Source organism: Macaca mulatta, chromosome 8 (genome assembly GCF_049350105.2).
Source record: "Macaca mulatta isolate MMU2019108-1 chromosome 8, T2T-MMU8v2.0, whole genome shotgun sequence".
In the NCBI taxonomy this organism is placed as follows: domain Eukaryota; kingdom Metazoa; phylum Chordata; class Mammalia; order Primates; family Cercopithecidae; genus Macaca; species Macaca mulatta.
In genome coordinates this window covers 737,651-761,563 of record NC_133413.1, presented here as the reverse complement: position 1 = coordinate 761,563, position 23,913 = coordinate 737,651, and the positions used below count along the sequence as shown (strand labels likewise).

Sequence of the window (23,913 nt, the reverse complement as noted above, 5' to 3'; positions counted from 1 at the left end):
GAATCACTATAATGAGGACCACTTGAAAGTCTGTTTCTATAGCAGATCTTTTATATGTTGACTTGTGTTATGCAAAATCCTTCATCCTCTAAGAAGACTAAGCAGTGGGTTAGAGGAGAGATTTAATCACCCATTAGGTCTATTCCGAATGCCCAGAATTGAATGCAAGTACTAATTATGTTTTTGAAGTGGTGTGTGTGTATGGGTGTGTGTGGTGGACTCCTTTTTAGGTCATGGGAGGGAGGTAAAGCGAAGATGAGATTTGCTGATGAACATTTGTGCATATGCTAGTGGCGAAGTCATATGACTTGACTGCACCTGCGTACTCTGATTTTGGTTTCATTAGTGTCCATAGCCACAAGCCTCAGCCGCCTCTGGGACCCACCCTGAGGGGCTGTGGTGAGGGTTATTACAGAGTCGTGTGTCTTAGTGAATGGCACAAACGGCCTTGTGGGCCTACTTTGGCTTTGTTTGAACCTCTAGATTGTTAAACTAAGTTTAACATTTTGAGGATTATAAATTGTGATTCTTGTCTAAGAAGAGGTTTCTGTTGTCTCTGAAGACAGGAGCCCCAATACAGATGGTCCCTGGCTCCCAGTGGTTACATTTGTGATTTTTTTTTTCAACCTTGTGATGGTGTGAACTAGTCACACTCAGTGCCTTGTTTGGCCCAAGATGGGCTGCCTCTGGATGAACCCGTTGTAAGTTGAAACTATGAGGTCAAATGCACTTTCTATTTAGGATATTTTCAGCTTACGCTGGGTTTATTGGAACAGTTTCATCCCATGGTAAGTCAGGGAGCATATGTGCTCATAAAAGTAGAGACGATCTCATAGATACAGTGAGATATAATGTCTCTGATGTTATAGAGATACGATGAAAACAATCAAGTGGGACTTGGAAGCCTTGGAGGGATTCACATGGGCGGCTCCTGGAATGCAATCCTGAGCTCCACTGGCTTCTGGATGTGACATCTGTGCCTTCTGCTTAGCCCAGTGTGTTATCAGCTGCTCTCGAGGGCAGAGAGGTCCAGCGTTCCTGTGTTTAGGTATTTGAGCTGCCTTAAGAGGCTAGGTCAATTCTCACTGGTGTCTTTAGGGCTTTAGGCCTTCTGAACAAGCAGGAGGAAGCACGACTTTGTAGAGCTTTGGAAATCTCAACGGACTTCAGGGCCATCCCCCTTGGCAGGAGAGAGCCCCACTGGAGGCGAGCAGGGTGCCGTGCGGGCCTGTGCTGGGCCCAGGCATGTATGGACGTTGTGAGGGCCACAGGACACAGATCGGTCTTGGTTCACAACTGGTGTCGATGGCCAAGCAGCATTTCTGCCAGGTACATGAGTGCGGGGACTTGGGTTTTGGGGTGTGTGTCCTGGTTGCCTAGTTGCTTGGAAGACCCCTCTTCAGACCCCAGCCTGAGTCACCGTGACAGGCCTCCTGCTTCACACGCCACACGGAAGCCGTGGCGTTGGTCACTGACGTCCACCAGGTGTCAGATGTGCGTGTGTATCTTCCTTGGTCTCGGGATGTGTCTTGTTTTGAGGTTATAGTAAACGTTCTTTACAAGGGGTTTTGGATTTTTTATGTTGTTTGCAAGGAGGCAGCAGGGAGTGCTTGAGCAATGAGATCCCCTTTCCAACTAATGCAATTTCAGATCCCAGCAGGTAATTAAGGCAGCGGAGCTGTGGGATCACCTTTCCAACCAATGAGAATTCAGATCCCAGCAGGTAATGACGGCAGTGGGGCGGGTGGCAGAACCCTGAACTGTGGCTGTTTCTGGTGTCTTGCCCCACGGACAGAGCGTGCTGGGGCCTCCGTGGTCCTCTGTGGGGTGAGTGGAGCACATGAGCTGGGTGCTGCTGGGCTGTGGCTGGCTCCCCAGCCCAGGGTTTATGCAGGACTGGTTCTTAAGACAACTTGGAACCCAGAAAGCAGCACGAGGAGAACGGGATTGTGCCTTTCTGGATCCTTGGTGCTTCCCAGTCTCAGACACTGAGTAGGCTCTGAGGGTCTCGCCGGGAAGACTTGCACAGTCGGCCCCCAGGATGGAGTGGGGCTGCAGCAGGTCTTGCAGGAGCTGGAGGTGGGGGTGAATGTCTCGCAAGCGGGACCTTTCAAATGGGCCCAGCAGGATGCATCCGTGGAAATGGTGCCACCTAACGCAGGGCTGCGGCCAGCAGGACCTGAAAGGCTACAGCGGGCTCTGTTTCTGCTCTCTCTGGAGAGTCTCTGCACGGTTTTCCTTGGTTTTTGTCTGTTTGGAGGACGCTTCCCCCTTTCTTGTGCTTACCTAGCCTTCTGAGCTTCCTTGTTGAGTATGACAAAGCCCTGAGAAGGCATTTTTATCGCATAATTGTGTTATCCTGGTGGCTGGATAAATGACCTGCAAATGTGGGTGACTCAGTAGCTCTGAGGGTGTTCAATATCCAAGACAGAGGTGGGAAGGAAATGTTCAGGCAGGCGTCAGAGGATCTGTTCTCTGCTTCACACTGGGGCCCTGGTTTGCTGACAGTCTTCACACTCAATCCAAAATGGGGATAATGATGTCTCACGGATTCGGCTTCAGCTGAGAGCTGCCTCCAGCACAGTCTTGTGTGAGTAACAGTTTCTATGTTTGGTGCGAAGGGCGGGCGTCAGTTGATCTTACTTGTGGTGGTGCTTATGGTGGGTTTTCCGTAAGGAATGTAGACTTTATTAGCTTTGGCAAGGGAATCCTGAGTGATAAATTGGAAGAATGTTTCAGGAAATTCTGGAACCTGCAGTGAATCTGGAATCTGTATGAAATTGAGATTTGGATTCTCACGATTTCCTAATGCTACCCCGAAACCCAGTAGTTGAGACAGTCGTAGAGCTTCAGTTGTGCTGCCCCGGTTCCCCATTTTAAAAGGAACACGTTGCTTTCCTCTAGAATGTTCTGAGCTCTGAGTGCTGCCGGCAGAGTGACCAGCTCTCTGCATCAGAGGGGAAGCCAGGGCTGCACTCACGGTGTCGCGGCAGCTGGGAGCTGACCCTGGACCTCAGGCACGTGTGATGCTGACCATTTTCTGTAAACTCCAAGGGTGTAGTGGTCTCCTTGGCCCTTTACAGTCTTCTGAAGCTTTTGATGTATTTGCACTTTATAGATTTTTCAGAAGTAGACAGCCTTTTCCCACACCCTTGGGCTGAGTTTCGTCAGAGGCTGGTGTGTGGGAAGCACCACACCCACATTCTGACAGGGAAGACTCTGGTGCCCAACTGAGGTCAGAGTGGAAATTTGTTCTTCCTTCCCTCCAGTCTGGTCCAGCTGCTCCCTGCTTGGCCAGAAGAAAATCATGCTTATCCAAGTCGTAGGCAAACCCCCGAAGTCAAACATTTGTCTTTTTTCTTTAATATGCCCATTTAGTTTATATGGAATGATAGATAGAGAAATGCCTTTTAGGGGAAAATTAATTTCCTTAATTACAGAGAACTTTTTGGATAAAAATCAGGAGGCTATTTTGTAATAAGATCTAGTTAAATACTACAGTGGGAAGCTCCTTATATTTGATCTTACACTTGGGCCCTGTGTGCGTGTCCGCATGCTCGTGCTCATGACGCCAGGCGCAGATGTGAACTACAGGCACAGTACATACTTTCTGGTTGCTTTTTTGAACGTCTTATTGCTTGACCTCTCCGACTCAAATGTTGAGTTATGTTGATTCTGTTCAGAATGTTCATCCCTCCGTCTAGGGTCCAGTCGTCTTTCAGGGAGGAACCGTCTTCCTCATCTCTGTCTCCTACAGTATTGTATATTTAATAGTCAAATATTTATAGGTTACATGGGTGACTGATCTGTTCATTAGGAGGAAAACAATGCCAATTTTCACATCATTAAAATGGACTTGTTAAATGATTGTTAGTATAATGAAGTTTCCATGGCAAAAGAGGCTTTGCAGATGTGAGTGTAACTGACAGTGAGATGGGAGAGGACCCTGGGTTGTCCAGGTGGGTCCAGTGTCTTCACATGTGCCTTTTGAGAAGGGAGTACGAGGGTCTGCCTCAGAGGAGGAGACCTGAGGACGAGATAGAGGCCAGAGGGCTGTGGGGTTGAGGGCGAGTGTGGGGCAGGGGCAGGGGCCGGAGGAGTGCAGGGCTGAGGCCGGGGCAGTGGTAGGAGGGGTGTGGGGCTGTGAGTCAAGCTGCATGGTGGCTTCTATGAATTGGGAGACTCCAGGCAGGAATACAAGCTACTGACCCCTTGACTTCAGCCCTGGGACTCCTGACTTCCAGGGCTGAGAGGAGGTTTGCATTTGTGGTAATTTGTTGCAGCAGCAATAGGAAGCTAATGCATTGTATCTGTTCTTCACCTCCAAACCTTTGAAAAGTAACCCTGTTGTATTGGCCTTTTGTGTGCCCTAAATTCTAATGAGATGGTTTGTAGGAAATAATGGACACAAACGATGGCAGAACACAAAGTTGGACAGAAGCAGTGTCTTCTGTGGTTCTGTAGTTTGGGTCTGGGAAGTTAGATTTCGGTCAGAGTGTGTGGTCTTGTTCAGCGTGTACCTGGAGTACTTGTTCAGAGCTCCTGGGGGAGTGGTCTTTAACACCGTTAGGATTAAAACTCCAAGCACATCAGGGCCAGAGTTCCTGAGTCAGTGTTAGGCGACCTTTGAATAAGAGTTGGCATGTAGAGTCTGCCCACTTTACTAGTATGAAGCAGCAAAATCTTTTTTTTTTTATTTTTTGAGATGGAGTCTCGTTCTGTCACCCAGACTGGAGTACAGTGGCGAGGCCTCAGCTCACTGCAACCTCCGCCGCCTGTGCTCAAGTGAGTCTCCTGCTTCAGCCTCCAAATTGCATGATTTATTTTCCTGTTTTATATACTTAGTATGTGAAAACTCTGCAAACTTTATTAATACAAATGACATGCCAGAACTTAGGAGAATCTGGCATTTTCCCATGCAAATTAGTAGTGATGTGGAATTCCTGGGCTGGTTTGGTTTTATAAGACATGGGGCAGATTCTTTGCCTTATTTCTGTGGAACTAACAATTGTTAATCACCCAGCACTCTTACCTCCCCCAACAGCTCAGGTGAGGGGGGTGTTACCCCCACTGTCGTGATGAGAGGCAGGAGACTGAGGCTTAGATGAGCAGGTGACACATTACTGTCCAGCCCCACCCACCCTGTAGTTTCCTGCCATGGCTCAGCTATCTTCCTGCAAGAAAGGACAGATACCCTGGTGCTGGGTAGAATTCCTTGTGAACCCCTTTCCATCCTCCAGGGAGTTCTTGCTTTACAGTGGTGGCTCATGGGGAGTCCTCTGGCCCACTGAGAAAGTGACTCATGTTGTGACATTACTGTCTGTCCAGCTGCTGTCGATTAGGTGATTTGTAAAGAGACATTTATTGCTCACAGCTCTGGAAGCTGGAAAGTCCAAGGTCAAGGCAGTCCAATGTCAAGGCACCTGCAGATCTGGTGCCCCAGGGCTTGTGGCTCACAGACGGCAGCATCTCACCAGGTCTTTCGTGGCAGCGGTCGTCTCGTCAGAACTCACGTGGTGGAGGAGCAGGAGGGCTCCTCTAGGCCTCCCAACAAGGACACCAACCCCAGTCCTGAGAGCAGGACCTCCCAAAGGCCCCACCTCTTAATGTATCCCATCGGAGATGGTTCCAGCATGAGGTTTTGGGGACATTCAGGCCAGAGCCATTGCTCTGCTGTAGTGTTAGGGCTGCATGGCATCATTACTGCAGCAGAGCCACAGCTTCTTATCTGCATTTGCTGCAGGAGGAAGACGCAGGTGTCTGTGTAAGTTGGGGTTCGGTGCAAGAAGTGGAGACTCTCTGGGAATCTTAGCAGGAGGAACTTAAGGACTTTGAGAACTGACACCTTAGGACTGTAGTTTTCTTCAGACTGTAAAAACCTTGGTGTGTGACAATACTGAACATTGCCTGAGCCCTGTGATCCTGTAAAACAGTGATGGTTAAGACATTCCCCCTCCCCACAACTGCACCCCCACTTTTACTGCAAGAAGCGCCTTCCCATGTGGCTTAGGCTGACTGGCGGATGACCATTTACCGAGGACAAGACCAGATACAGGCCTTCAAACCCCCCTTCTCTGCCTTATAAGTGATTAGCTAAACTGCCTGTTCCCACGGATCAATCACTTCCCACCTTGAAATGGTTCTTCGTGGTGCAGTTGCGCCTAGGGGGGTGGACTTGTCTTTGACTGTCGCCTTCCACAGAGGACAGTTAGGGTGGGCAGGAAAGAATTGTCTGCTACAGATCTGCATTCCAGGCTGTTTCCAGAAGTGGGAATTCTGGTGCCCTGGAGTGTGGGAAAGGATTTCTAGTGTCCCAGCTTCGGGTGGAGTTGAAATTGAGTGAGGCAACCCATCACACCCATCTGGAGCCAGGAACTAGAGCCATTTTTAAAGTGGTAGTTTCTCCATAAGATTACCCAAAAAATGCGCTCAGCACGTTTCTTTCTTTCTCATATGCATTTGGCCATCTAAAATGGGAATGGTGGTTTTTTGAAGCATGGATGTAGTTTTAAATTTTGAGTATTGTAAACCTTAATGTAGCTTCTTAAAATGTTTGCCTGATTATCTGGAGATTTACTAAACCTTTGGAGTGGTAATAATGAGTTGATCTATATGACTTTGCTTTCTATGATGCAATGAAAGTAGTCTAATTAAAACCTCTGCAGTTGGTCAGCAGGCGATTGGCCAAAACAAATTCTGCTTTTTGGGTTTCTTTAACCAAACAAGGGAGTAGAGTGTAGGCTGAAGTGGCAAATTCATTTCAGAGCATGCCAGAGCCCTCAATGATTGAGCAGCCTTCTCAGGTGAACGTGTAATGTGCCGTGAGTCTTGGCAAGCCTGGCTACTGATGTGTGCACGTGACACCACAGAGCCACACCTAGGAAGATGTGGTTTCTGTAACAAGCTTTGGAAAACCAAAGTTCAACTTAATTATCCAACTTTGTTACAGAAAAAGCTTAGACCAGATGGCCAAAGACCTGATTGTTTCATGGTTGAGACATGGTTATAAAATTGCCCTTACTTGGTGCCAATCAGTGTTGGTCCACAGTGATACTCCTCCAAACTCACTGAATAGTTTGGAGACTGATATGAGACTGTGAAAATCTCCTTAAGGTGAAAAGGGCTCTGGGGCACCTGGGAATATCAGCACACCCGTGGCCATTCCCCTATAAGGTGGAAAGGACGGCTGGGTCACGCGGGAGCATCAGCACACCCGTGGCCACCCTCTTTAAGATGGAAAGGGATGCTGGGGTGCCCCGCAATATCTGCACACCCGCGGCCATTGTGGCTGTCCCCCTTTCTGCTCAGTCACCTCTGTGTTCCCACATTCAGGCTTTGGGACCCTCATGAACAGCTCGTCCCCTGGGCTGGTGAGGAAGGAGTGGGAGGTTGTTCTGAGGTTCTGTCACTGTCTGCCCTGTCATGAGCTGGGCAAGGCAGTGGCAGTGACCCTGGAGGAGTCTGGTCAGTGAGGGCTCCGGCAGGAAGTGCTGAGGCTTGAGGTGGCTCTGCCAGTCGTAAGCAAATGTCTTCCCTCTTATTTCCATGATTCCTTCTAGTTCTGCACCTTGCACTGCAGAGTCTCTGTGTGTCTATAAATACACATGAGTTACGATACAGGTGTCTCTTTCCCCTCTGTTTGGGGCTGGGCCCAGAGAGAAGTGCAAGACCCCCTTACTGCTGGATGCCCACCAGCACGAGACACTGCCTGCCCTGCTGACAAATGCCTACAGCGAGTCCTGGAAGCCTCCTTCTGAGCACCTGGCCTGTTGATGGTGTATACGGGAGACAACGGAGCTCCCCTTGCCCCACCCTGAGCAGAGACTGGGGAGGCGGCGGCAGCACTGCCCCCATGGTGCATCCTTGGTGCATGGAGGAAAGTCTGTTCATGCTTAAAACACAGCCCATCCTCTCAAAAGCAGGGTGACAACCACATTTACTTCTGAAATCTTAAAAAAGGGCCCGTCTCTTTGAGAGAAGAACGTGGCATGTATGTGTGTACCTCCTTTGTTTTTTTTGAGACAGTTTCCCTCTGTCACCCAGGCTGGAGTGCGGTGGTGAGATCTCAGGTCACTGCAAGCTCTGCCTCCCGGGTTCATGCAATTCTCCAGCCTCAGCCTCCCAAGTAGCTGGGACTACTGGCACCTGCCACCACGCCTGGCTAATTGTTTGTATTTTTAGTAGAGACGGGGTTTCACCGTGTTAGCCAGGATGGTCTCGGTTTCCTGACCTCGTGATCTGCCCACCTCAGCCTCCCAAAGTGCTGGGATTATAGGTGTCAGCCACTGCGCCGGGCCGTATGTGTGTACCCCTTTACAAGTCTTGCCCGACTTTTGCATTTAAAAATTATTGAAAAACTTAAGGATGTAACTGACAAGAACTTTATAGGTTTCTCCAAGTAAAAATTTGGAAAAATTAAGTGAATCCATAATGTGTTTTATTTCTATGAGTCCCACACTTGGATTTTTAAATGTGGGCAAAACATCTGTATGTTCTTCAGCCTGATTTCCGTGGAATCGTGAATGAAACGTGCTGAAGTTGCCGTGCGGATTTTGTTATGTGGCGGTGACAAGTGGGGCTGGTCATTAAACAACTGAAGGGATCCCTGTCCTTTCTGTGCTCCTGTTGGACACTAGGCACATGCTTGGGTGTTTTCTGTGTGTGTGGACAAGATAAGGACAGAATTTCCAGATTCACACGGTGGTATCTTCTCCCTTTTCTGTTAAAACGTGTCTTCTGCTGCTTCTACATAGACCAAGTGTTTCTTTCTCTCGCCTGTCTACATAAACGCTGTTTAACAAAAACCGTATTGTAGACATGTGAAGCTGAATTCCACATGATAAAGCAGATAGAGATGACTGAGTATACTGTTTTGTGGAAGGAAGGTTTAAAATGATTTTTAGCTTTTTCCCTGAAATAGGGAATAATTTTTAACTTTTTCCCTGAGATAGGGAATAATGAAATGGGAAAATAATTAAATTTTCCCATGTAATTGTTAGATTACATTTAATTATTAGATTATTCATGTATTGCAAGGGAAAAAGGAACTCGATCACCCCATGTACCCAAATGAAAATTTAAACGTTATGGGCAAATTCATTTGAACTCCTTTAATTTTTTTTTTTGTAGTTGTTTTTGACAGTCTCACTCTGTTTCTCAGGCTGGGTGCAGTAGTGCAATGACAGCTCACTGCAACCCCAACCTTCTAGGCTCAAGTGATTCTCCTGTGTCAGCCTCCCCAACTGCTGGGATTTACAGGCGTTAACCACCACACACAGCTTATCACCTCTTGGAGACTAGCTTTGAGTTTGGGCATTCACTGAACTATATTTTGGTTAATTCTCAAAGTTTGTCACTGTTTATCTTTAATTTGCTAAAAATCTACATGTATTGTAAAATGCGTTACATTTCCTTAGCATTCACAGATTCCCTGTTAGTGGGGCAGAGACACAGAAGGGCAGAAGGCGTTCGGACATCATCAGGGTTGCAGTTGAGTCCTTGCCCCGAACACAGTGGAGCTCTGGGCTCTGTGGTCCCACGGGGGTCCTCTGTCCACTGAGGGGGACGGGTTACCTGGAAGGTCCCTCCAGCCTCTGCAATTTTGCCCTTTTCAGGTTAACATCTCATCGTTGTCCTGGACAGCACTGCCTTTCGTTCACTGACCCACGAGTGAACAGCTGGTCAGTGGCTAGTGCTGCTTCCTTCAGCTGGGAGGTGGTGATGTGATAGCACTTCCGTGGAAATTGGTTCTTGGTGTATTAAGGGTTCAGTTGTATGTTTATTTTTAATCTGCACCTCTGAATTGGTCTTTTGATTGCAAAGAGATTGCTTACTGGATTTGTTTCTGAATATTTCGTGGATAACAGGAGAACCTTGCTTATCTGTGTGTTCATTTAATGTGTTTTTGCCAGGCATTTATATGGTTGTGTTAGCCCTCAGCCCACTTTCTGTGTGTGGTGGAGTCATTGAAATCATTTATGTGAAGTCTCTCTTCTTTTAAGGCCAGAGGACGTGGGGTGGTGTCTCCCTAAACTAGGGGGAAATGGCATTGTTCTGCCCTCCTCCCTGGGGAACGCTGGTGTTTCCAGGTCTCTGAACTTGGCTCCCACACTGGGAGAGTGGCTGTGGCTTCTGGAGCCCGTTTTGTGCGGGACTGACTCCTTCACTTGCTTTATTCCCCACCGTCTTTGCTGCTTTATGACGCAGGGATGAGGGAGTTGGGCCCAAGGGCCTTGCCTGTACCTGAAGGGCCCGATGCAGAAAACTCCTGGTGGGAAGGATGTTCCTTGAGGGCAGCTTTTGGAGTCTTTTCCTACTTTTAACTAAGAAGCAGCTATTCACATGGTTCTATTCTGCTGGTGTGTTTCAAAATAACTGGTGTAGAGTTGTGAAGATGTCTGAGACACCCATGATCCACTCCGGGCCAGTGCCGGGCATTGTGCTCAGATGCCTTCAGACCACATTCAGATGCCAAAGATTCTTGCTTGGTTATTCTCAAACTTATGAGAATCTAAAACGCGAGCCACGGTATGGATTTTCTCTTGAGCCCCCATGACTTTGCCTTGCATTTTGGGCATGAATGACTTCATCAAGGGGAAAGAATTTGAGGAAGGGAGCCTCTGAGGCTAGGAGGGGGTGGGAAGGGGCGGGGGAAAAGGAGCTATAGAGGGAGGAGCCAGGCTGGGGCTGGGGCATCTCCCCATGATGCCCCCCCACCCCTGGCGCGAGGCCCCAGGGACTGACTGATTTTCCCACAGGAAATGTGTATAATTGCGTGTCTGTTTTGTGGGCTGGCCATTTGGATTGAGGGAATGTCTGTGTTGTGATTCCTTATTGATTCGAAGGTTGGAAAGGTTTGTGCTCAATACAGGGGTCTCTTGGTGCGATGGGAAATGTGATCGCAGCCGCCTTCGGGGTGGGGAGAGCCCTCGAGGCCCTCAGTGGTGGCCGGTGTCGGCCTTCGCTTCCCTGGGTGAGCTGCCCTCAGGGTTGGAAGGGAGGTCCTCGGTGGTGGCCGCTGTTGGCCTTCGCCTCCCTGGGTGAGGGCTGCTCCATCCTCGGCTCTCCGACTCCTTGCCTGGCACCTTCCTCGTTGGAGGCCGTGATCCATCAACTTTGTCCACGCGTGTCCTGCAGACTAGTGCTGACTGCAGGTTGAGGAGTGGTCAGAGGAGGCCAGAGGAGGCCCTCGTGATGCGAAGCTAAACGTTTAATGATGGCGCTGTTGAGTGCATGAGCCGCGTCAGCCCAAGAGTCTGGGTAAGAGGGAACCGCGGGGTGGAGGGAAGACTGGACAGATGGGTGCTTTCCTCGGTCCCTGGGAGCACGGCCAGGTCCACGCTCAGACCTCCTGGTTTCTCCCATATTTCCATCAATAGTAAGGGAAGGACTCGGGGCAGAAGTAGTTCAAGGGCCTCTAAAGACTTACGTAATTGTTAATAGGCCTAATTTTATGCTTTCTTATGTATTAAGAGCAAATCATGAAACAAACTCATTTCTGTTTGAAGAAATCTTTACTGCTCTCATTTTTGTGGCAAGCAACATTGATTCTTTGCTTAGTGAGCGTTAGTGCCCTCCTGCCCAGTGCTGCTGCCTGGCGTGTCCTCACACACACCTCTGTTCATTGGTCTCCGTTCACCTTTCCGCCTAGAATTGTAGGGAGGGGCGCTGGGATCTTAGGGCTAGAAAGAAACTCTGAAGACCACTTTTAGGGGCGGCTTTTAGTCAGGGCTTCCAGAGACAGACAGCCGGGTGTGCGTGTGTCTCCAGGGCGAGGCTTGCTGCTGGCGTTACAGAGTCCGAGAAGCCCCAGGACCCACAGCCTGCAAGCTAGAGTCCTGGGAGGGTGTGGCTTGAAGACTTGAGAAGCGGAGGGTGCAGATCCCACCGGGGTCTGAGGAGCTGAGACCCAGGAGCACGGGCTGCAGAAGACAGATGTCACTGGCCCATCAGCCAGACAGGTGGAGTGAACCCAGTTTTCCCCGCCTTGCTGTTTTACTCGGGCCCTGGGTGGATAGGGTGGTGCCCCCCACACTGGCGAGGATGGGTCTCCACTCAGTCCAGAGGCAAACATGCATCTCACACAGAAATAATGCAGAACCAGCCATCTGGGCACCCCAGGCACGCTCAGGTTGATGCACAAAACCAACGCCGCGCGTGGCCCTGACGTCTGCGTGTTCGCATCACTCCACACACACTGCTCGGTCGTCGCCTCGGTGAGTTTGTAAGCTCGTTGTGTGGTTCTGGGGGTCTTTGTCCCGGGTGGTGGTGGTGGTGGTGGTGATAGGCTCCCCACCGCCCAGCTCAGGTACGGAAGGTGATGCCACCAACCGCTCCTTATTTCTCAGACACTTGAGCGGGTGCTCTGTGCAGCCAGTTCCACCTGCAGCAGCATCTGTTCCCTATGCCGATTCCATTCGGAGTATGTGCCTCCCTTCTGTTGAGGGTGCAGCCTTCTTTCAGGGAAGAACTGTGTCCTGTTCGCCTATATCGCCTGTGGTGTATCTCATGGCTGAATAAGTAGCTATAGGATACCTCGGTGGCTGAATGATAGGTTCATTGGAAGGAAAACTTTATACTTTTTTTTTCTTTTTGGGATGGAGTTTCACACTCAACGCCCAGGCTGACGTGCAATGGCACGATCTTGGCTCATTGCAAACTCTCCCTCCCGGGTTCAAGTGATTCTCTTCCCTCAGCCTCCCAAGTAACTGGGGTTACAGGCGTCTGCCACCATGCCTGGCTAATTTTCGTATTTTCGTTAAAGAAGGGATTTCACCATGTTGGCCAGGCTGGTCTTAAACTCTTGACCTCAGGTGATGCACCCACCTCGGCCACCCAAAGTGCTGGGATTACGGCCATGAGCCACTGCACCCAGGAACTTAATACCGTTTTTTTTTCCCCTTAAATCGTAATGGGCTTGTTAAATGCTTACGTTAATGTTTATTTTTAAAAATGTTATCTGTGACCTTTCAGCTTTTCATAGCACTTCTCGTGTGAATATTTAAAAAAGGCCCTTCAGTCGTGGGGGAGAAGGAGGTTATCTCTTTCAGCAGAGGGAGATGGAAGAACAGGCCCTGGTGGGTCTGAGCACAGGCAGTCACCCCAGCCTTGGTGCTTGCTTAGGTCTGTTCTCCGTTCACCGTAGCCGCATCCACTCTCATTGTCAGCTTAAAAATAAGCTTTTTCCTCTTTCTAATCAGAACAGTTAGTTTGTTAACTGTCACATTAAGGTATCGAGAATGATGGCTTTCAGGCCTCAGATATGATACAAGTAATAAATGCAGCTGACCCTGAACAACATGGGTTTTGAGCTTCGAAGGATCACTTATGTTAATTTTTTTTCCAACCAAACCCTTACTGAAAAAACCTGGCTTTGTGGAGGGCCGACGTTTCCTACATGTGGTTCCATAGGGCGTCCATGGGGTCCTGTGGATACGTAGATTTGGGTAAACTCGGGGCATATTCTGGAATCCATGTCCCTGTGTATACAGAGGGATAATTGCAGCTTTTTAGAAGTTTGTGTCCCGCCTTGTCCTAAAAAGGCTCCAAGGTGGATGCAAAATTATTTCATTCCTTTGGTTTTCTTGGTGGGATATTGATGTTCATTCTTCAGTGTCTAAAATCCTGAGTGAACAGAGTTACCGCTTCAGGAACAAAGCCAGTCTGGAAACACATATTGAAATATCCACCTTTTCTTCATGGTTTCACAAAAGGCCATGATCATATTTTATTCAGTTGAACTGTAGGAAACTGCCAATATTTGCTGGTTTTGGCCTACAAAATGGCAAGTTCGTACGATATTAAAAACAAAGGCTTCCTGGATGGGGAAAATAGGAATCGGTAAGAACCTGAAGTTGTCTGTCATGGCCTCTGAGTCACAGGTAAATAAACCTGCTTGAGGGGAAGTTGGCTGTACAGTATTTTACTTCTGTTTTGAGACTGTCAGAAAAAGGTCAGTTCCAATGTGTTGGGTCCCTTTGCCTCACCTTTGCTGTAGAAGGGACTTGCCATTATACCTCTTGTTCCCAGTGCCCAGGAGGCTGATGCCACATAGAAGACCTGCAGGTCGGTGGATGTGAAACAGGCATCGGACACGCTGTGCACCTTGGGACGCATCTGAGAAGTACGTGCCTGCAGCAGGTCTGAGGTGAGGGCGTGTTCCATCTCCTCTCCCTTCTCTGGCTTTGCAGGCCTTTGAAGTTGCTCCTGGAAAGTGAAATTAGTTAATGCTGATTTAAGCTCCGGGTCAACGCCTGGGGGCCGAAGAGACCCGCCCTTCACTAGGGGTGTGAAGCATTGGGTCTTCCCATCAGGAGGCAGCAGGGACTCGAGAAAGCCCCACATGCCCTCCAGTTCCCTTATGTTGAAATTTTTTGTACTCGGCCACCCGGGTCATTTTGGGAGGTGAGTAGGGGATTCACATGGGGGTGTGCAGTATTCTTAGGTGTCAGGTGCGAGAGTTGAATTTGTAGAAGCTGTGCAGATAGAAAAGGGCCTGGTAGGGAGTGCTGTTTACACGGAGCCGATTTAACGTGAAGTCTGTGCTCTGCCTGGCTCCGTGTCTGACCGGTGTCTCCCAGTCTGCAACAGGACGTTGATGTGACTCAGCGCCATCGTCCCACTCTGTGTAGATGTATGAGGATCTGTGCGCGGCTGCTCTGTGAGAATGCGTTGTGATAATGAACTGAGAAACAGTGAACAAACCCTGAATTGGTTAGCACTGGTTCCACGCCCACTTCTGCCGTGGTTGGAGTCATTCATAATAAAGTGTGCTGGACTCCTATGCAGAGCTCTGAATTTCAGAGGCCCTTTAACTTGGCAGCTAACCAGCTGCTTCCTTCAGAAGACATTTGTGTCCCCTTTACCTGCCAGGGTGACCCTGGGAGTTTGAAGATGAGTGAGACAAGCCCTCTGTGTCTTGTGGATTTTACTGTCCAGAGGGGAGACAGATGTGGATGGTGAAGGAGGCCCTATCAGAGGTCATCGCACGTCAGTTTTATTTCTTCAGCACTTGCTGTGTTCAGGCGGTGCCCCGGGCCATGTGCAGAGCATCTGTGGACCCTGCCCTTGGCATCCCAGGCACAGCTAGCATCTGCACCATCTTCATACTTGGCCTGAGTTTTGGGGAAGTTACCGAGGACGGCTTCTGCCTTTGCTGGAGAGAGTTGGAAGTCAGGGCAGCCCTCCACAAGGAGATGATCGCCAGCTGATTCCTCAAGAAAGAGAGGTGGTCCCCACATGGGCAGAGCAGGGCAGCATGCACAGACCTGGGTGTGGGGTCTGGAGCATGTGCATCTGAGTGGGGTCTGCTGGGAGACAGCAGGGGTGAGGCGTGAAGGCAGTTGGAATTTACAGGATAAATTATCACTAAGGCGATGCCTGGAAAACATAAAATTGGGACTCTCTGGGGTAAACGTGGACTTAGGGTGACCCTGGGCGTAGGTGTTTTCAGGCTCTGAAGGCAGAGATTTAGGAAATTGGGGTAGAGCTGAGCCCCAGATGAGGATGAAGACCACCCTTGGGATGTTGAATGAGACGGGGTGGAAACCCAGTGAATGTCCTGGGGGGTCAGTCCAGCAGGCAGGCAGCAGAGGAGACCGGTGTCCTCAAAGGCCCCTTGGGCCTGCCTCTCAAAGTGCTGGGATTACAGGCATGAGCCACTGCTCCCTGCTGATACTTTTAAAATTTCTAAGCTACTCTCTCTCATACCCACTCCCGTATTTTTTTTTTTTAAAACCAGGTTTATGGCTATATTTTTTCCAAGGGAACCAAACAGTTACCTGTTTGAAGTACAAATAACACCGTGTTTAAAAACCGAAAATGCCACTTTGCATAGAAGTTTCCAAATACCCAGTTGGTTTGAGCCTTGCATTGCAGTGTCACTACCTGCTCTTAAATTTCTACACGATGTATAGATAGCGAGGCAGGGACGGCTCGTACATCTTCAGGTTTCAATTCTACTAACTTGGGCTATATTTTCATTTATTTTGGCACAACTGTGGGCGTGGCAAGCAATGCCAGGGTATTTATTTTGAAGCTTATCCAATAACAGTTGGGAAGATTTTCACATTTTTAGAATTTTCATAGTAATAGTTATAATTTACAAAGAATTTAAAATTGTGTAGTCATTATTTTGCTTTTTTCTAGATGTGCCCCGAAACAGGGTTGCTAACTATCATTCTACATCACAGGATTCAGAACAGTACCCTTTTGGAGCAGATGCCTGTAATCAATGGAATTCTGCCTAGTCAGTTCACTTTAAGCGTGTTTAAAAGGTTTTCTTTATCCTAGTTGGCACCTGTGGCTATAGTTTGTTTTCACTGCTGAAGAATATTCCACGATGGAATCCGTAATTCATCTGTTTTTCATATCGGTGGACATTTGGATTATTTTGGGAGGGTGTGTATGTTTATTCAGCCTTCATTTTTTCAGGATTTTTTGTAGAAGATAATGTAACAGTGTAACATCCTCTGCTAGGGAACCAACACGAACCCTGATTACAGCCACACTGACTATCACACAGACTCTCAGGCCTTGTTACCAACACACAGAATCATTTACTTAAGTTGAAACACAGTAGCAGAACCTGAAGCCATGTGAACGGTTCCTCCGATCTTACACTTGGAATTCACTTTTTATTACTATGTCTGCTAATTAGGAAGCATATCAATTATACAGAAATCTGAGAGTGTAAAATTATACGTTTATAACAGAAAAAACCTTATTTAATAGCCCAGAACACATGGCTATGTTTTTCCCTCATGCCCCACCACTGTTTTCTTTGCTTGAAATGGGAAATGACACTTGAATGCGGTTTTCTAGCCACTGTTAGACTGGCATAGTTCTTCAGAGACAGAGGATGTAAAGCACATGGAGAATTTCTGTTTGTGGAATGTGATTTCCCGGTCGCCTCATTCAGGCTGCCGCCGCCTTCCCCTCTGGCCGCCTGCACCGTGGGATGTCTGAGAAGGTCCCTGTTTCATCCTCTGGAAATTCTGAAAAGGAAGGAGAGGAGGGTGTGCAGGGTGTGGTGCATTTGTGTTGGTCCTTCCAGCTTTTATTTGGAGTCTCGGCTACCTTGGTGGTTCCTGCCTTCATGTCCCTAGCTCGTGGCTTCGTCCTTGTGTCTAACTCTCAGGCAGACACATGGAAAGGGAAGTTGTATTCAGCCAACAGCTTGATCTTATTCTCAAGGCTTAAATCGACTGGATATTTGGAGACTTCTGTGCAAATGGGCATTTTTGGTTTTTAAACACCGTGTCTTATTTGTACTTGAAATGGGGTAACTGGTCTCTTGGAAAAAATATAGGCATAAAGCTGGTTCTTTAAAAAAAAAAAAATGGGCGTGGGTGTGAGAGAATGGCTTAGAAATTACACCAGTAATGGTCGGGAGTGGTGGCTTATGCCTGTAATTCCAGCACTTTGAGAGAAGGAGGCAGGTGGATCCCCTGAGGTTAGGAGTTCGAGACCAGCCTGGTGAACATGGTGAAACCCCGTCTGGACTGAAAATATGAAAATTAGCCGGGCATGGTGGCAGGCACCTGTAATCCCAGCTACTTGGGAGGCTGAGGCAGGAGAATCACTTGTACCCGGGAGGCAGCGGTTTCAGTGAGCCGAGATCGCACCACTGCACTCCACCCTGGGCGACAGAGCAGAAACTCCATCTCATAGAAACAAAACAAAACAAAACAAAAAACTGGTAATGAAAACCTGATTGCATCATCTGTGATGGAGATGGCGGATTATTTTATTTTTAGTGACAGGATGAATTGGATGTGTTTGCAGTATTGATTTGACAAGGGAAATGGTGAGAACCAAATGTGCCGCCCAGCTTGGGCCTCGCCGTTGGCAGAAGACCGTGGCGGGCAACAGACTGGAGACTCGGAGACCGAGGGGAGAATTCTCACGCCTTGACGCTGGTGCAGTGTGTGCTTCTGGACTCCTGCTGAAGGGAGCTGCCCCTTTGCCTTGCAGGCTTTGGTGCAGTGGAGACCTTAGGACCTGCTCCTCCTGGCGCACCTGTGGGTGTGGCGGGCAGTGCCAGGGCTGAGGCACAGGTGCTGAGCCCGGAACGTGGGACGGGAGAGACTGCACACGCCGGCAAGCGTCTGCTGCAGCAGCTGGGGGTTTCCGCAAGGGGGCGGGGGGTTGGTTTTCCTCCTTGAATTTGGGTGGAGAGGGTGTCCTGGGGTGCTGTGTCTGCACTTGTGTTGCTCTGAGGTCAAGTTGTGGCCCCGAGTCCCTGTCCCTCTGCCAAAGTGAGGGTTTGCCCATTTTCAGGTCAGATTTCCCTTGGGTCCGGGTCTCTAGGAGTGGGGCGCATTCCAAGGGGACGTGAGCACGGTGGACGCGTGTGGGCCTCTTCATCTTCCCCCAGCTCCTGGGCTGTGTGTGAAGAGCTGCCCAGTGGAATCACCCTCCTGCCTGGTGTTTCCTTCACCAGAAATCATTCTCACTGTGGACTCTTGAGTCAAATGTAATCCAGGAATGGAACATGCTGTTGCTAGATGCCACACACAGCATCAGGAGCTTAGTTGGGGATTATATGATCTTACCCCACACCTTAAAGTAAAGACTATAGTTGTCAGGCGTCTGAGCCCAAGCCAAGCCATCGTGTCCCCTGTGACTTGCACATACATACGCCCAGATGGCCTGAAGTAACTGAAGAATCACAAAAGTGCAAATGCCCTGCCTGGACTTAACTGATAACATTCTACCAGAAATAAGTGAAAATGGCCAGTCCTTGCCTTAAGCGATGATTTTTTTTTTGTGTGTGAAATTCCTTTTCCAGGCTCATCCTGGCTCAAAAAGCTCCCCCACTGAGCAGCTTGTGACCCCCACTCCTGCCCGCCAGAGAACAACCCCCATTTGGCTGTAATATTCCTTTACCTAACCAAATCCTATAAAACGGCCCCACACTTCCCTCCCTTCGCTGACTCTTTGGACTCAGCCCGCCTGCACCCAGGTTAAATAAACAGCCATGTTGCGCTCACAAACCCTGTTTGGTGGTCTCTTCACATGGATGTGCATGACAATAGTTAAGGGGATATTGAAGTCTTTGGCAGCTCCAAGAGCTTTTTCAGTTTGTGTCGGGCCATTTTAGGCAGAAGGAAATGCTTGCTTAGAGAATCTTACAGAAATGTTTGGTGCAGTGCCATTAACTCGTGGAATAAATGTGTAACTTTCCATGGCAGACCTCTGGAAAGAGATGCACTTTGAGTGCACCCTGGCCTGCTTGCTACAAGAATCGGCTGTGTCACCCCGCTTTCCGTGGGTCTGCAGGTGTGCGTGGTCCATTGCCCTGCACTGTGGCCATGGAAGGGAAGATGATCTGGAATGCTGGCGACAGTTATCAGTGCGTGTTGATGTGTGCTGCTTTCTACAGGGGAGAACATTTCTGTTTAATAAATATCTCATCACGATGATGACTGCAAGATGTTTGAGTCTCATTCAATGGTGTTTCTGGGTTCCTTCTGTTTTTAATCTGCTTTCTAGCACTAGGCAAGTGAAGACATGGAAAGTAAAAACCTATTGAACTTGTAGAGACATGGTGTTGTGTAGGAGCAGACTGTAGCCTCTGGCTCTGTTAAAAGATTGTAGTAAACCTCTTACCTGGCATGGTCAGGGTGTAAATTATCTTGTTTAATCGAAATGTGTATTAGTCAAAGCTGGCTCCTGCATTGTTGATGAAATACCAGATTTTAAGGGAATATGTCAATGTGCCGTAAGATACCAACAAACTTCCTCACTGAGGTTCAGCGCGGGTTCGGAGCAGCTGGGCCTTAGGTCACCAGGGTCGTCTCTAGGAGCAGATGCTCAGTGTGGGCATTAGTCACTTAGCCTTTCCAGAGCCGAGGAACAGCTCTCTGTGATGGTTTTTGGAACCTGTATTTTGAGTCAGTTTGTCCCACTTGACTCGAAGTTGCCGCGTGATTTCAGACCTTTGCCTCCACCGTGCGCTCGTTTTCTTGTCCCCTGATAACTGCCTCGGTTGCCCCGGCCTGACATTTGAGCCTCGTCGTTCATGGACACAGGCTCCGTGGTGGGCAAAGGCCGCGACTCCGGCTTGAACAGTTCCGTGCCTCTCACCATGGTTTATCACATCACTCCCGGGATCTCCCGTTTAGAGGAAGAGTGTCCCTTTCCTGCAGGCCCTGTGTGGTGTGGAAACCACCCCTACCTACCTTTCTCCTGTTTGAACTGTACCGTGAAGCTATTTCTGTTCTAGTCAACCGTCAGAATTTAAGGAACAGTGATTTATGTAACTTATCACACGCTTCTCAGCAGTTCTTTATGAATTTCATTCTGTTGTGAAATTATTGCAGTTTTCATGGCTATGCTGGTCTCACGTTGTGGCCCTTGAAATGAATTCCCTTCCCCATTGTGTGTTAAGGTTGTGTCTGGGAGCTGTTGAGGCCTCACCTCTGCTTAGGGCAGTGGCTTTGCTCTCCTGACAACAGGAAGAATCTTATTTAGAGCATTTCTAATGTGGTTTTTGCTTCCAGACAGAGTTACTTTTTTTCACAGAGACAGCCACTAAAGTCATAAATTATGCTCAGGATGGACACACGGGTCAGCTGACAGAGTGGAGTCCAGAACAGATCCAAAGACGCAAAAGCAGTTCAGTGGAATTTGAGTCTTTTCAACAAATGGTGCTGGAATTATGGGACAGCCGTATGCAAAAGAGTGAAAACCGGGAGAAATTTCTGTATGAAAATTAAGGTGGACCATAGCCCTGAATGTAAAATACCAAACTACAAAACCTGCAGAAGAAAGGGAAATTGTGGAGACCTAGGGTGAGAGCTCTTAGCCATACCATGATCCATAATCAAGGAAGAAAACAAGTAGGTAAGACTCATCAAAATTAAACTTCTAATATAAAAGACACCCCTAGGGAATTGAAGAGACACATTTTCGATAGATGGGGAGAAGATGTGTATGAACCATGCAGCCGGCAAAGGACTCGTATCCAGAATGCACAGGACTCCCATGGCTCATGACAGAGAACAAACCACCTGACTTAAAAGCGGAAGAGACCTGAACAGATGCTTCGCTGAGAAGGACGGGAGGATGGCCCGAAAGCATCTGAAATGACCTTCAGCGTGACTGGTTGCACCGAGATGTGCACCGAAGCCGCAGTGAATTTGTTCACACCCCTGCTGGAGCGCCTGACTAAGGTCTTCCGACAGCCCCAGGGGCTGGTGAGGACAGGCAGTCAGGACTCCTGTGCGATGCTGGGGTTCAGCATGGTGCAGACGGCTTGGCGGTTTCTTACAAAACTGAACTCTCACAAACGTGGGGCCCGGTGACCCCAATCCTGGGTATTTACCCTAGAGAAACAGAATCTGATGTTTAAGAAAAACTGTGCCCAGATGTTAATAGCGCTGTCTATAGTTGTCCAAAACAGGTTACAATGTGCCACAGCCATATGTGGAATAATAAATACCCAGCAGCCCCGAGGCCTGGCTGTTGATCACAGGACACCCTGGGTGCACCTCCAAGCACGATGCCCAGGAAATCGTGATTTTGCAAGTGTTTTGCCACAACACTCGCAAAAGATAGACCCGAGGCATGGGAGGACACGGAGAGGGTGGTTGCTGAGAATGGGACGGTATGCTTATGAGGCCCCGTGAGTGGGTTTGGGGCTGTTGGACTCCTCTGCTTGTGTGATGACGATTATGGGAATATTTGTGCTGAACTTCACAGAACTGAACACTGTCCACTTTACAGTAATTTTTAAAAAGTGGTAATATGCTCATTTTCGATACTGTTTTTAATGGAAGATGGAGTTTGCAGATGATTTGTCAGGGCAAGCCTGTCTCAAGAGTTTGTAGACGATTCGTTAGGGGCCTGTCTCAGGGCCCTTGGGTTGGGTTGGCTTGGCTTGGCTTGGCTTGGCTTGGCTTGGCTTGGGTTGGCTTGGGTTGGGTGGGGTTGGGTTGGGTTGGAAAAGCCTTCCCTGTTGTGGGCAGTAGTACGGGGCATGGAAAGGATATTGCCAAGGAAACACATAGAATCCTTTGAGGAAACATATTTCTAACTTGCTATAAGATAGAATTGGAAATTGTAATGGTTTTGTTTTCTAGAGTCTTGATAGAATAGGGAAGACAGTGTAATAAAAGCTAATTTTGAAATGAAGAATTTTAAAGATTTTCAACAGCAATAGCTCTAGGAAGTCACCCTGGAAATGTTTTTAAAGATGTTCAATAGCAATAGCTCTAGGAAGAGTCGCCCTGGAGTTGCTTCTTGAGCATTGGTTTCCTGGCTGTGTATCTTCCGACTTTCATTTTTAAGTTTTGCTGTGAGTTGGGGATGTGTGGAAATAGCCATCCCGGCCCTGCAGGGGGATGCATGTGCCCCGAGGCCTGAGGCACTGTTTCAACCTAGCTTGCAACATGGGGACTCTTGTCAGTGGTTGGAGTAAAAGTACCAGCCTGGCAGGCTCGGGGGAGCCCCGGGGTGGTCTGGGCACTGTCCTCCCTGCCTGCAGGATGGCAGCTGGAGGAGCTCGAAGGCTGCCTGCCTCGTGGCTGTCAGCGCAGCAGCCCCTCCTGGCCCTGGAGCAATCTTTGGGTCCATGAGTCTCTGCACCGGGACTTGCCTCCTGGGACCTCCGCCACTGTCCTGAGGGCCCTGGTGCCACTTTCCCGGTGGGACTCAAGCCTCAGGCAGCTGCGACCCCAGATTCGGTTGCTTTCCCTGCCGTCTCATTCCAGCACGAGTGCTCATCTCACTCAATGTAGAGCCTCAGATTCCTTCAAGATCCCCAGAGATGGAATCTCCCAATTTAACAAGATAGTTGGTGACAAGATTTGAGCGGCACCGATTTAACTCAGTTTCCAGAGTTTAAGTTCCCAAGACACAGTCCTGCTCCTTCCCTGGCCTCATCCTGTGTGGCTGATATGGATGTGGGGTTTCCGGAGGGTGGGGCTGAGGCAGGTCAGCAGCAGAGGGATGGCTCATTATTGATCGCTCAATGCCTTGAGGATAACTAGGATTAATGACCTTTATAGGGCTGTAGGTTTGGAGTATATATATATGTGTGTGTATATATATACATATTTAAACGAGGTGGACACGGTTATCAGTGCATTTTTCTGACATGAAACTTGGAGAGCAGAGGGTTTAGGAAACTCCTGAAGCCACACTGTCAGCGGGACTCGGGCGGTCTGGCCTTAGACCCTGCACTGTTTGCCCCTTACCACGCTGTCAGCAGACCCGGGTGGTCTGGCCTTAGAACTCACGCTGGTCGCCCCTCCCTGCCACGTTGTGGGGTTTTTCCTGCTTCTGGGCAGCATTTGATAGCTTGTGAAACAAGACCAAGACTTACTATGAGTGGATATGCCATTATCTGAGATCCAGAACGTTTCCTGGACCTGGCATTGCCGATGTCACGTAAGGGAAGGTAAAAACATTTTCATTGTGGTCACTGGGGCTCCTGAAATGGTATTTTTCCCAGTGAAAGTTTACTCATAAAAATCTTTTAACTCAATACTATGTGAACAGGAAGAAATGTGTTGGGCTCTAGTTAAATGTCTCAGAGCCACAGAAGTAAATGAGGGCACCTTCCGAGCACAGCCTCCCGGAGGCGGCCAAGGACGTTTGTCTGGAGGGTTTGCCATGAACAGGACTTGGGCAGGGCTGGTCTGCCTGGAGAGGCCTCTGCCATGATGTAGGTTAGCTGAAGTAGTTGACGGGTGGTGGCTTGAGGTCGGTGGTCCCCGAGGAAGCCCCTAGCAAGGCCGGGTTCCGTGGGATGGAAAACTGCCGTTCAGTGGCTGTAATCCTGGCTTCACGGGTCTGACATACAATCCTGCCCTTGGATACTTGGATCCCAGCCAGGTCAGATGGCCCTGAAAGGACATTCGGACTGTGATGGCTGCACCCATTCTCAGCATCTGTAGGGTCTCCTAT

General features: G+C 48.8%; 1 protein-coding gene across 5 annotated transcripts in view; it reads left to right on the top strand.

Moving 5' to 3' along the window:
* The window catches only part of LOC144330659 (disco-interacting protein 2 homolog B-like), a 174,431-nt gene that overhangs the window by 37,426 nt on the left and 113,092 nt on the right, over positions 1-23,913 (top strand). The window contains exons 1-2 of one of the 5 annotated variants that reach the window (XR_013397000.1): positions 11,770-12,215; positions 14,029-14,146. The exons of the other annotated variants lie outside the window; for them this stretch is intronic. The gene's annotated coding sequence lies outside the window, so the exon portion shown is untranslated. Of the gene's footprint in view, positions 1-11,769; positions 12,216-14,028; positions 14,147-23,913 lie in introns of those variants that run through there. 5 annotated transcript variants of the gene reach the window in all.